Source organism: Accipiter gentilis, chromosome 8 (assembly GCF_929443795.1).
Source record: "Accipiter gentilis chromosome 8, bAccGen1.1, whole genome shotgun sequence".
In the NCBI taxonomy this organism is placed as follows: domain Eukaryota; kingdom Metazoa; phylum Chordata; class Aves; order Accipitriformes; family Accipitridae; genus Astur; species Astur gentilis.
This window is the reverse complement of record NC_064887.1, coordinates 36,473,568-36,487,215: the sequence shown is the minus strand read 5'-3', so window position 1 is coordinate 36,487,215 and position 13,648 is coordinate 36,473,568. Positions and strand designations below refer to the sequence as shown.

Genomic DNA, 13,648 nt, shown 5'->3' with positions numbered 1-13,648 from the left:
TGTAACTCATGCAAAGAATGTCTGGAGGTTAAAATATGAAGCACTGGCCTGTTTAACATTAGCATTTAACGTCACGAAATCTGGACTTTCAGAGGTTAATGCAGTATGAGCTGCAAGACCTTTTCCACAAAGTACATTATATATTTCCACATAAATTTGTAATTTTGTATTTAAGTTTTCAGACAAAGACGTGTGGTCGTAAATGAAACCCCAAGAAATTACCTCAGATCACTTACTGTGATACTTATTATCAAATCTTTTACCATTCAGATTCAGCCAGCTTGACCCATGCAAGAAAGCAGCACCTGGATTTTGAATTTTACCCTCCTACGGGTAAAAAACATCCTTGTTATTTAAGACTGACTCAGTTGTGACAAATTCCACACTTCAGCCTCAAACTTGTTAGATGTGAATAGCACCTATATAAACAAAGGATTTATGAAGGATAACAGCAAAAGCATCATTGGTTCCAGTGCTCAAGGCTCAGCATAACATAGGCTGGATTATATATTAGAGGTCCCCTTTTCATTGGACAGAAAAAAAATTCTTTGTATGTAAACAGCTGACCTAATTAAAGAAAATACAAGGAACTTTAACTGGAAGCTAAAAGGTATGTACTTTGCTTCGGTCTGGCCTGTATAAATATAAGAAAACCTAAAAAAAGAATAGTAGCCTTTTGGCAAAAATCAAACTGCTTTCTGAGGCTCAAAGATGCCAAAAGAATGGAATTTCAACCTGGAAAGTACAAAGAACAATGTCCTTTCCCCAAACTCTGACATATAATACTCCCTGAAAACAACCACCAAAGTCATATTAGCATGAACTATAAAATCTAAACCTGTTCTGTTGGCACCTAGAAGCCTAACATGAAGAAACAGAAATTACTTGCACAAAGTGAATAACCCAATAACGAGAACTAGTTATATACCAGCCAGACCCCTGTCAGCACAACTCCATTTACAATATAGCGTTTCGCTAAAATTTGCACACTACTAGTACTTTACAGGTTTCCAGAGCAGTTGAAATCAGTAGCTAACCCATTAGTGAAAAACCATTAGAGCTAGATATGCAAACATGTCACCAAAGAGGATTCTCCCTGCATGAAATCCATTCTTGCTGGGCCAAAAAGAGATTCCTAGTTTCATCTCCTAACACAGGGTCTGCTTCTGTTCATGCAGCATTGGCAGGTAGACCACTTTGTATTTACTCCTTGTAAACTATGGCTTGGTCAGTCCAGTCTAAATGAAATGGTGATAGTTGTGATTTGTTAAGTTATAGTTTTGTTAAGAAATAAGATCCACTGTACCATTTAGAAACAAAACTACATGTTTGTAAAAGAAGTTTCAAAAGTTCAGATTGTTTTTAACTACAGATGAATTACTGGAAAACCAGCTAATCTATGGACTTTAAAAATCATTAGCAGTGCTACCCAAAAATCCTGGGACTGTGGAGGACACTGAAAGAGCTCTTGAAGAAAACAGTGTTTTCAATTCTGTAACACCAGTAGACACACTACCCTATAAACCTTAATCATTTTGTTAATAAACTGCATATGCTAAAAAGTCACAGCGTGCAGACTGAGTACTTTCCTTAGCCTCCATGTCTGAAAAGAAACTGACTGTAATTTTCCCTGTGAAATACCAAATAAACGGAAAATCATACATCTATCATACACCCACAGATTTTAGCCAAGTAACTGCAGACTGAAAATGCCCTTTTCCCAGTTCCCCTGCATTTGACTTCTATTATCTTTCTTTTCTTCTTTGCTGTCTATATAAAATGCATTTTGTCCAAGTTTTTTTTTTTCTTTTTATTTTTTTCTTCACTGTTTAAATTACAGATTGCAATAAGATTCTTAGCTGGCTAAGCAGCAGTGACAGATGTTTATCGTTATCCTCATCAAGAGAATGTAAAGTAAAAATAGTAATTTGTCTCTGATCTTTAAGGCAAAGGGTAATAGTCTGCAAACATTTAACCTTTTATATACAGGCTCATAGGTGATATTTACAGAAAGTGGATAATACTTCAGGAATCCATCTCTTGTTTGACACTGTAATAGAGCTGACTTCATACTGTTGATTTATTTTCTCTGAAATCTGAAAAGATCAATCTTTCATGAGTTTACAGTAATTCATTATGAAAGCTTCTGGCCATAGTATTCTTAATGATTTGATGTCTCAACTGAAGGCTTTTCATACCAGAAACCATATTGTTTGCGTCGCATCCTGCACATGGAAGTCTGTGCTCTACAGCACACCTACAAGCATTATCAGGCTTTTTTTTGTAAGCCATCTCTGTATTATGCCAACAGCAGCATCTGGAGTAAGGTTGCCTGGTAAAGCTGGGCATCACAAGAAGACAGAAGTGATGTAGATGCCCTATTCCATCTCCATGTCATTCTTTCAAAACAGCTGGTTTTCTCACTGAGCATCACGGAGACTCTAGTTTCAGTGCAAGCCACCCTCAGCCTAAGTCCCTGCCACTCTGCATTCTAGAAAAGCTTTTGCAAGTCTGTTGCAATGAATAAATCCAAAGCAGAATACGTAAGAAAACCCTCACATCTCTCTGACTGCTCTTGAACAGAATGCTCATGCTAAACAGAAAAGGAGAACGAAGAAGCTGGAAACAGGTTTCTGTGCCTTCCTTCCCAGCAGCCAAGGCAGCCACAGTCCCCTTTCAGTGCTCCTCATCCTCAAGCCAGAACTTGCTCGTTCCAATAGCAAGTGTTAAGTGACAGCATATGAATCTCGACTAAGTTTTCATTCAGTTGACTCTTGCTTAATACCGCTATTAATTGTTGACAGGAATGGAATATTGTTACTTCAAATGAACACAACTGCAATTACTTTAGGAACTTTTGTAAGCCTCCAACAGAGAAACTATGGAAGAATATAGAGCACTAAAAAACAGGTAGAGAAAATCAGATTCATCTTGGAAAACCCAAATTCAGAATATCTGATGAAAATACACCAAAGCTACAGAGAAGCAATATGTGAATAAAAACACGGACAAAGAGAAGGTAGCATGGAAGCCAGGATGGTCCTTTCATTTATATACACATACACATTGCCACAGAGATAAGGTCTTTCCCTCCTACCTTCTCTGCACTTTAGAAGAATGAAAATAATAACTACTCCTTATTCTCTGCAGCAGGTCTCACCTGTATTTCATAAGCTGCTTTGTGATCCTTGCATGGAAAGGTGCAAGTGAAACACAAAGTATGCATCATTGCCACTGTTCTACCTTTCCTCCATTTAGATACCTTCTGTACTAAGACAATATTAAAGATTGATCAAGGTGTCATACAAGAAAAGACTAAAAACTGCATGCAAAATCCAAACGACTTAAGTTTGTGGGAATTTTACTGCTGGTGCAGTGGGAATAGGATTTCACCCTACACATGCATTTCTACCAGAAAAGTTACCAGTCTTTTGAAGACTGTAAACTCTCTGCTGCAAGAAGAATGATCTAGTGTGGTACAAAGGGATGTAGGCATGAGGAATTGCGTACAATCCCCCCCCCCAAAATAAAAGAAGTACCTCAGAATATCAGGATAATTTTCCTGATTGTGGGAATTATAAGCATGTTGAAGAACGTTCCAAGAAAAATTCAGGAAAAGTGATTCCTTTTGAAATTCACAGCAAAACTGGGTAACATACTGAAAACAGTCCTGAGCTGGCCACACAGAGAGTGCAATACTTCTAATTTCCATGATTTCATTACATTCAGGGCAGCTGCCAGCATATTTAAGAATGTCTTGTATAACATTCCTCATGTCAGTTCCAAGAAGGAACATTTGTCTAGCATTTTCATTAGAGCAGTGTATCAACCAATTTTCTTTAATCAAAAAGGCATTCTATTAAAAATCACTGAAAGGAAGCAAACTAGAAGGTGACTAAAGGGTAAAAGTCAAAGCAGCAGCAAAGCAATGCTCTGTATGCTAAGAACTAAGTCCATGGCTGCAGTAAGAAACCAATCATTTAAAAACTGCTTTCGTATCTTTCATTTACAGATCCAAGTTCATAACAACACCTGAAAATTAATTATTCCCTCCAGATTGTATTTATGTTTTAATCAACAGCTGCTAAATATATAACCTATTTTATCTATTTCTGTCCAAGTAAGATTTTTCTTTAATGCATCAACACTCAGCACACTGCAGTTCTCCTAACCCCACCACCTTTTCCTAAATCTTCACAATCGATTCTTGATATTCTCTCTTCATTGCAGTTTGATACTGTATATATAATTTAGCTGATGTACTCTCAGTTGTACATGGCATGCTTTTTGCCAGAGGACTGCTGAAACCACATGATGGCTTCACACAGTGAGGTTTTCTTACTGGAATGAACACAAGTAAATGACAATACATTAGTTTTGTGTATTTACAACAAAGCAAGCAGCAGAAAAAGAACATTTCCCGGCTAGCTTGGAAGCTGTCCTTTTCCCTCACAGAGGGTGACTTTGCCGCTCTCTTCCATGCTTTCAGCATCCCCTGACTTTGTACTGCTGTTGCCTTTACTGAACCACCCACAAGCTGCTCCTTTCAGCTACTATGCTTTCATTAGCAGCCTTGAGCTGCTCTAAACAGAAGTTATGATCTGGCTTTCCCTTGCACACACGATCTCTCTCGCACACACGATCTCTCCCACTTCATATCCACGCGGAAGAAAGATACAGGCTAGCTCAATTTGATTCAAAAGTACTTAACTCTCTAGATTAGTTTAAACAGTCACCTACTTAGATTCTTTGTGGTTACAGACATCATATAGTACAGGACATTAGCTAAAACCTTCTGCTGAATCCACAGACTGCTCCCCAGATATTTACCTAGCTTTAATGATCCCAAACATTCAAAACCTACATTAGGCTCTCTCCCTGCCTTCTTCAATCAAGAAGCTGATTTGGAAATGTGAGACAGAAAAGAATGACCTATTACCAGAACTCCAACACATTTGGAGTTACTTTTGTCTTATAGTTCTTAACAGGTTGACAACTAATCTTGTTAAATCAATCCAATCTCCTTTTAGAGCAGAGATTCAGATCTTATGGGTAAGGTATTAACATTAGATGGCACATATTTCAGACTTCAGTAAAGCTTTTTGACACAATCTCAAGTGACATTTTCATCAAGGGAAGTGTGCTCTTCCTGCAGTTACTGGTTGGATGCTCATTTCCATAGAAAAGCTGTCAATGGCTCGCTGTCAAACTGGAAAATTCTGTCAAGGGGACTTTCACATGGGCTGTATTTTTTAATGTGCTTATTAATGCCTTAATGCTCACAAAGGTGGATTATAGCCTGTGCTTATTACATTTACAGATGAGAAGAAACTGGAAGGGGATGTGAATGCATTAGATGACATGACCAGAATTCACAATGATCTGGAGAAACAGTTTAAAAATCTAGACGAAATTCATTATGAATAGAAAATACTTGACTTGGGCAGGAATAAATCAGTTATAAACATACAACCTGAGAATGGCCACTTAAGGAGCAGTTCAGCAGAAAAGAAACTGTGTCTACAGTGCAATATAAACCGAGTCTTACTCAACAGTGTCTTGCTATTATGAAATCAGTACAAGAATTGTGCATGCAATTCTGGTTATCACACTATCAGGAACATTTTGAGAGTTTTCAGAGGAGACCATTGAAGATGATGTTCAGGGCTCTATAAAATATTACCTGAAAGGAAAAGCTAAGATCAGTTGGGACTGATGAGTTCAAAAGAAACCACCTGTGGAAGGAGAGAGATGAGTGTCTTTGCTGATAGGAAAAGGTGTCAAACAAATATTTGGAAAGTGTTGTATGGTAAGAACAGTGAAGCACAGAAATAAATGGGACTAGGAGAGTTGCAGAATCTCTTCCAAAGATTAGACCAACATCCCTCAGAAATGGCATAGGTACAGAGATCCTGCCTTGAGGCAGGGGAAAGAAAGAACTAGACGACCTCTTGCAGTCCTTCTATCCAGTGGGTGATCCTGGGTGCAAAGCAGCATGAAATTACAGGCCGAGAACACTGCAACAAGAAAAGGTGTTTCTGAAAATACAAAAAAATATTTCTTTCTGTTCTATGCAAAAATCAAGTAAAAAATAAACCTTTGCCATAAATAGCTATCTCCCCTCAAAGAATCTGTACTCCAATTTCACCATTTGCTGCCATGTACATCTCTCATACAAAGGACTTTTACATAACCCTCCCTCCACTGCAAGTTTTGATTCTGGGCCAACAGCTGCTTCATGCCTTTCAGAACAGACTGCTGGACAAGCAAAAGCAAAAAGAGGCTGGCATAAGGAAAACAGCACCTTTGTTTATAAAACAAATACTACTTTGGAATTTGCAAACTTTTCAGTCAAAGAATTTCCTTGTCATAACAACACATGAAGTGCCCCATATTTATAAGAACACATCAGAAAAAAATCTAGGATGTGAGATACTATTGGCATGATATTTGCCATTATTTCAGTGTAGAAGGTCAACAGATATTGGGAAGTCTCAAATAGTCTCAAATAGAGTTACCCTGGAATTCAAGTCATGATGATGAAGACTCGAAATGTGATGATTAGCCCAGAAGATGCTCAGGCTGAAATGTATTGTGCGTTTGTTACCAAATGCATGAAACACATTCCCAGAGACAACAGCCTGATCCAGAAGTGGACATTAACTGTGAAGGGAACATGATCATTTGCTGTGAAGGGAGGTAATCAATAGGTGGAGGCATCAACCAGAAATCTGAGGATTAAAGGATTAAAGCTACTGGCTTTAATCCTTTGGTGGTATGCAGTTCTCCTAAGAAGGAAAACAAATAGAAGTCTTGGAGCTTCTACCAAAGATGATGAAAATAGAAAGCAGGAGAATTAGTCATCCATGATGCTGATCAGAGGAAGTATTAAGAGTCATCATGAAGACTGAAATAATACCTTGCCTTTCACCTCTGTTATTTCCCTCCTTACCAAAACCATTCTTAGAAGAAATGTTGGCAGAACTGATCACTGTTGAGGACTTTTACTTAGCAGTAACCATGCAAGAAAGGGTCACTAACAAAATTTTCCTTATTCCAGCAACAGTGCACGAGACTTGGCTGAAGGATTCCTTTAGGGACAAGGAATTGTCTTATTTTATGAGATGAAAATGGGGCAAGTAAGTGCTCAGTGCATGGACAGTGGCTTGGTGAAGGCAAATCTTGGAAAACACATTGCCCAAGATTACATGTTTAAAGCATAGCTTATGACTTCATGTGTCTGTGTATAACATAGGAATTGATGTTTTTCACAAAATGTGATCATTTTAGAGGTAGGCACCCAGAATAAAGAATAAAAATCACAATTCTTTTTTTCCTAGATCCTGTACTGAACCCCTATTCCATGGTCCCCCTTCACTTCTTCCAGCTGACATGGTAACTTTTCAGCAGTTACCAGCGTGGTTTAAAGAAACTGGAATACAGGAGAAGGCCAGCGTGCAGATCTGTGTGCATGCTGGGAGGGACGGACGTGGAGGAGGCCTTGTAGCAGGGGAGCTCTGTACAGCGTCCAATGCAGAGGCTCTATAAATTACAGCCTTGTCTTTTATTTTTAGTTGACCTAATGCAGTGTGTCACCTATAACTGCACTCTTTTCCATAATTAATGATGTCTAGGAAAATATTCTGAAATTCTCCTCTGATAAGCACCTAGACAAACTTGATGTTTCCTCTCCTCTCTGAGACGCAAAAGAGGATGTTAAACTGTTTTCACCCCCACATCCCTCGAGCCATGAGAAGTACCAGATCCGTCTCTGCTGGGCCAGACTAAGCCCTGGTTCACCACAAACTCAGTGCAGTACCGACAAATGATCTCCATAGTAAATGATGCAAATAAGAAATGTCAGCATGTTCCAAAATTCCTCACTTAATCTTATTGCCAGTTGTATAGTCTGGATAATCAGTAAATAAATCCCTCTAACTTTGCTCAAATCCTTAGGGGCTGAATACACAGAAAGCACTTTCTAATTCATTCTCATTAACCTTCCCAGCTCTAAACAAAGTAATTTCCTACTTTTCTTAGTGTCTGATTTTTCCACTGGCCTCTGCAACACCTGATTTAGCAGCAATGATTTCTCACTTGTGATTTCTGTTTTGAACTGGCATTGTTCTTTCTCCTCACACATATGCTTGCTGGAACAGCACGAATCAGCAAGATTTAAAACCTCCCATTCTCAAGTTTGAAGCCCCTAAAGGGAAATTGCAGTTGTGATGCCAAGGAACACAGTCGTACGTTATTTGACTTTTCCTCAGCCAGGCTGACAGCAGAGGGGGAGGGAGGGAGGAAGGAAAGGGGAAGGGAGAGGAAGATGGCATTTTAATAGCACCCACACTGATTTCACACAGTTGGATCACTGTGCTCCAGAGCGGCACCATTTCCTTTCCCCTTTGCCTCACATTCAGTCAATACTGCTAAGCCAGGCTCTACAGGAAGGATTCTCAATCTTTTTCTCCCGGCATGGACCGCATCTTAGTACAGAAATCTGTCTTGTGGACACCTTTCCTCACAGGCTAGCTGGCTAGCCCACCCTTTACCCCCATTTTTGACAGACCATTACCAACTCAAGCCTTGCACAGACCACCCCACCCGCATCCCAGATGTGACTAAATGGGACAACATTCCTGCTAGGACAAGATGGATTATTCCCCCATCTCTTGCCCCAATTCTTATAGTCTCTGTAGGCAGCAGCCACAGTAATTGCTTATCTGAAAAAAATTAATAACAGGAAAGTATTTAATCTAATTTAGCAAGTAGACATACAAGAACCACCAGCATCTTATGTAGATAAATCTACCTTTCCCAGATGTTAGTCATATGCCAAACATATCTTGGCCAGAGTTCTCATCAAAACATTTCATTTGATAATTCGGGTCCTAAGATTCAAAGCTCTCATACACACTAACGGTTTTTCCATAAACCCTCTGTCAGAAAGAGTGACAGTGGTCTACAAACACTGGCAGGACCTCTTACCCCAGTAGAGCGTCAATGATCACCACCATCCAAAGTCCCCATTTAAGAACTCCTTTAACTTTGCAAGCAAAAATTTGAGCTGAAACATTCCTGTAGCAGAAAAGCCTCAAAACAGATCAGAAGAGGAATTTGAAAACACCGAGAGCTTTACTGAAGTGTAACAAATATTGCTAAACAAAAGAAAATCATCCATGCAGGAGCATTTTGGATTCACACCACAAGAACGGAAATTGAAAATTATTGGGTAAAATTATTTTCAGGGTAAGAAATGAGTTGTGAGCAACTGTGCTGCACATAATCCTGGATCAAATGAAATTAGATGATGCTTTATGACATGGCTTCCATTTTGTATAAATATACCAAAACCTTTCTAAGTATTCTACAAAACCAGCAGAAAATGAAAGATATTTTTTTTTTCCCCACCCTAAAATAAAAACAAATTGTATTTAAGAGACAGTGAGATTCTGGTAAGTTAATACACATGTCTATAAGCAACAAACATAAACACTTCATGTTATAAGACCACAGGCTTGCTGGCACAAACCAAAATGAAAATATAAAGTTTAAACCTTAAGTCACTCTGACCTCCTCTCTATGGGGAAGTTAAAGGACATGAGTGATTAGCACTCTTCCTGAGGTCCAAGCAGATACAATATGGAGTTTACCTTTGCAGTTAAGATCACCTGGCTTTATTGTTGCCACAAACAACCATAGCCTCGCACTTCAGTTGGATATTTTTGCAAATTAACTTTTTAAATGACCTGTGGCATTTTCGGTTCAAAGGACTGATTTTCCCCCTGTCCCCCCCTGCCTTCTGTTACTAGTCACCAGCAAAAGGTGAAGTCCAGACTCATTTGACATCTCTCATTTTTCAACTCTTGCACAGCAATGTACAATCAAGGAACCCCATCCTTGTGGCAGCACAATGAAAAGGCAAACTTCTTTCAGACAGGGAACAGTAGCTCGCACACACACTCCCAAGGATTAGAACTGGTTTTATCAAGAAGAGAAAAAACTGCCACACCATTAGGGCTAGCCCCTGAGCAGTGGTTTAACATATTGTCCCAATGACTGAATGTCTCACAGTGCAGTTATAGATAGAAAAGTTTCACTCTTCTTCCCCTATAGTTCTATTTTAAAATGTTTTTTGTAATAAAATTACTGTGAGACAGCTAAATCCAAGGGCGGGCATGGAACTTGAACCCATGGCCTTCTGGCTTAGAGGTGAGACTATTCCTAACTGAGCCAAAGTGACATACATAATATGCTTTCAAGGTTTTTAGAGAGCTCTGTCATGATTTAAAAACACTAAGTCTTTGTGGTACAAACCACAGCGCAGGAAAGAACTGGGGCTCCCTTTTTACTGCTAATTTTAGCCGATGAATTGTTTATAATCTCCTGCAAAATACATAAAGCCTTATTCTGCCTTAAGCTAAGAGAGAACAGCCTTTCAAAACTGATTCTTAATTATAGTGTTCCCCTGCTAGATGGGATAGAGGCAGGTTCCAAAATTGTGTCAGAGTATATGAAGTGATAAAATGAGGATGGGTGAGCTATTTTTAAACACACTCAAAGACTTTGAGGTCAAAATCCCTGAATTTATAGCCTTATGGCCATATTAAGACTCATGGATTATTAAGACCTGCATGACGAGATTCAAATATCATTTCATTTGAGACACCCTCTGGCTTCAGAGCATGTGTTCTGTACCAGTCTGCCTGCCAAACCGGGGCCCCCCAGGGAGCCACCTTTAAGCACAGATTATGTCCCTACTGTAGACAGGAATTTGGGAGACAAAGGGGATAAGATGCTTCCATCGAAGCATATTCCCTCCTCCTCTCTTTTCCCAAAACAGTTTGCAAGTGAGGGGCCTGCCTTTCCAGATGGGCAGGAAGCGAGTGGGTTAGAGAGAGAGTGAGAGGAGTCTTAGGCAAAAGCACGTAATTGCTCCTTACTCTACCCAGTCTGGAAAGCTAATACAGCCTCAGGCCCTGGTGATATTCCCTTGCTGCAGTCCTGTTTCCCATTTGAAGAGGACAGCTGGGCACCTGCTGCTAGGATAGGATGGAGAGCTGCTGCCCAGGAACATTCAAGCCTGGTTTAAACACAAGTGATCCTGCCCTCTCCTGCACGGTTTCTTCCCTACCGCAGGGAGAGAGGCTTTACAACAACTCTGGAAACACATCCTAGACTTTTTAGAAAATCTGGATTTGTAACAAAATTGTTGTTCTGTTCATGGAAATAAACCACAAACCAGCACCACCTGGGAAGGAACTGGCACTGCCTTTGCCCCCACAATCTTCCCAGCACTGCCGAGTAACGCTCCTGAACTGTTCTGACCCATGGCAGCATTTGGCTACATAGTAAAAGCTGTCACTCTCTATACACATACGGGTTTCTTTTCAGCAATGATCAACATAAACCACATTTTTTTTAAAAAAGGAAAAAAGCTGCCAAGTGAGGAGAAACCAACTGGACAGACTTTTCCTGCCTTACAAGTCAAAATGGAAATAGCTTTCAGACCATTTCCCCTGTCGTTCTTGACAGTCTACAAAAGCTTTAGGTGTATCTTCCTTTAGAGGCCAAATCAGTGGCAGGAAAGGCTTTAGGGCTCCAAGGACACTCCAGAATGATTTGTACCATTTACATTGTTCATTTTGTAACTGAGGTAAAGTTTTATGGAAAGCCATTGCATAGAGATGAGCTATTATTTTGGAAAAGACCAGAAAGTGGTTAGAAACATCTGAGGAAGACAAAAGGCTCTAAAGCTATTTTCAGGTGAGTGGAATAATTTGTGCAATTTCTGCAATTGCATTTACCGAAGCATCTCTTAAACTTGTAATTTTTTCCATTTAGATTTCCATGCAGTGACGTGTAACATAAAATACTAATGAATTGTAGATGGCCAAAGTAAAAGTGAAAACATTAGTCAAAACAAAACTCAACCCTTTTCTTGGTTGCTTAAGGACTTATAAAGCAATAAAACCACATAACATGCACAAAACAAAAGCCCTGCAGAAAAAGGTTTAGTACAAAAAGGTCCCAGTGAGCAGTTAAAGAAAAATAAAATCCAGCATTTTTGGTTCTGTTAGTAATTAATGTACACTCATGTTTTGATCAAAAGGAGTTACTGGAATGGGTTCTGTATTGTACCTTCAGAAGACTACTATGCACTTATTAGCATTAGAAGGTCTCCCACTTGCTGAATGGATCCTTACTTAGGCCTTCTGCAAATATTTTATATTTTTACAGATCCATGGTATTAGACCATCCTATCAGCACTGAAGACTCATTCTTTCAAAACTTCCTTGTATTGGTCTGAAAATCTTTACCATTACAATAGCAATGTCATGAATTCAGAGACACTTTTTCTCTTTGAGGTCAAGAGATGTCAATCCTTTATGGCTACAGATGCCCATTACTTATTTGAGAATTATTACTTTCAGGAGTTGAGCCTTATTTAACTCCAACTGCAGTGACTAGGAATCTTCCTCCTGACATCCACTGGCATTTACTCAGACTACAACAACTGCTTCCTTACATTTCAGGAGTGTCAAAACCAGTTTTAAAGCTTTTCCTACAGGTGCCCTTCATGAGTTTGATTTTTAGGCACACAGAATTCCTGAACTCACTCTGCACCACAAATCATCCTTCAGCTACATCCTGTACTCCTACATCCCACTCTGCTCTCAGTGAAGCCCCTGGCAAAATTCCCACCAAGTTTAATAGTTCTGTCCTATTCCCCCCAATCCCTAACCGAGGTTAATTTCTTTTCTCCAAGTATAAACAGAAATCAGCAGGTAAAAAAGTTTTGTCTAATGTGGCACTAAGGCTGTGGAATTTACTCCCATGTGAGAATGGCACAATAAAGTCATTTGTTTAAAAGTAAATTGAAAACATTCCAGTCCTCTCAGGCTTATGACTATTAGCTTTAGTTTCTGCACAGCACTGTAGAATGTCTGGCATCAAAGACACTTTGTACATTGCACTGAACTTGTATTGGACACTCTTAGTGGACCATTAATCACAGCGAACAAAGATCCCATGCAAACACAAAAAAGTACTGATTTTTCACATGTTTAGCATGGAGTAGAAAAGGTTAACACCACAGTTTTCTGGATACTACGCATTTTGAGACATGAAGTGTTGACAAGACATCTGAGAGGGTGCAGATTTTTCAATTGATAATTACATATTCCACATGAAACAATTCTTATTTGTGCCTAATACTCTCTAGAATTAGACAGAAACATACCTCAGCGTAAACGAGTACAACTGAAATTCAGACGCCTACTAATGCATGTACTTCTTTACACCCACACACAGATACCATGCACGTGTGCAAGGGCATTGGTTATTGGCAAGAAAATCTACAACGATGTGAACCATGGTTTACATGGAACCATGAATGACCACAGCTGGAGAAAGTGAAGGCTTATGCAAAACACACACTAACAGATCAACTAGCTCAAGGGAACTTGATTGTATGTTTGGAAGCATTGGAAGAGGAATGCGAACTGAATCAGTATAAAAATGAAAAGACCTGAAAAGGAAAACCAGTCAGTGGCCAGGCAAGCAGCAAAGGAGCCACAGAGGAAAGACTGGGTCTGGAATTGCAGGCTATATTTTGGAGTGCAATTTACTGATAACACCAAAGGAG

General features: G+C 39.4%; 1 protein-coding gene across 3 annotated transcripts in view; it reads right to left on the bottom strand.

Moving 5' to 3' along the window:
- Positions 1-13,648, bottom strand: part of DNM3 (dynamin 3) — a 186,905-nt gene that overhangs the window by 25,117 nt on the left and 148,140 nt on the right. The window lies entirely within an intron of this gene.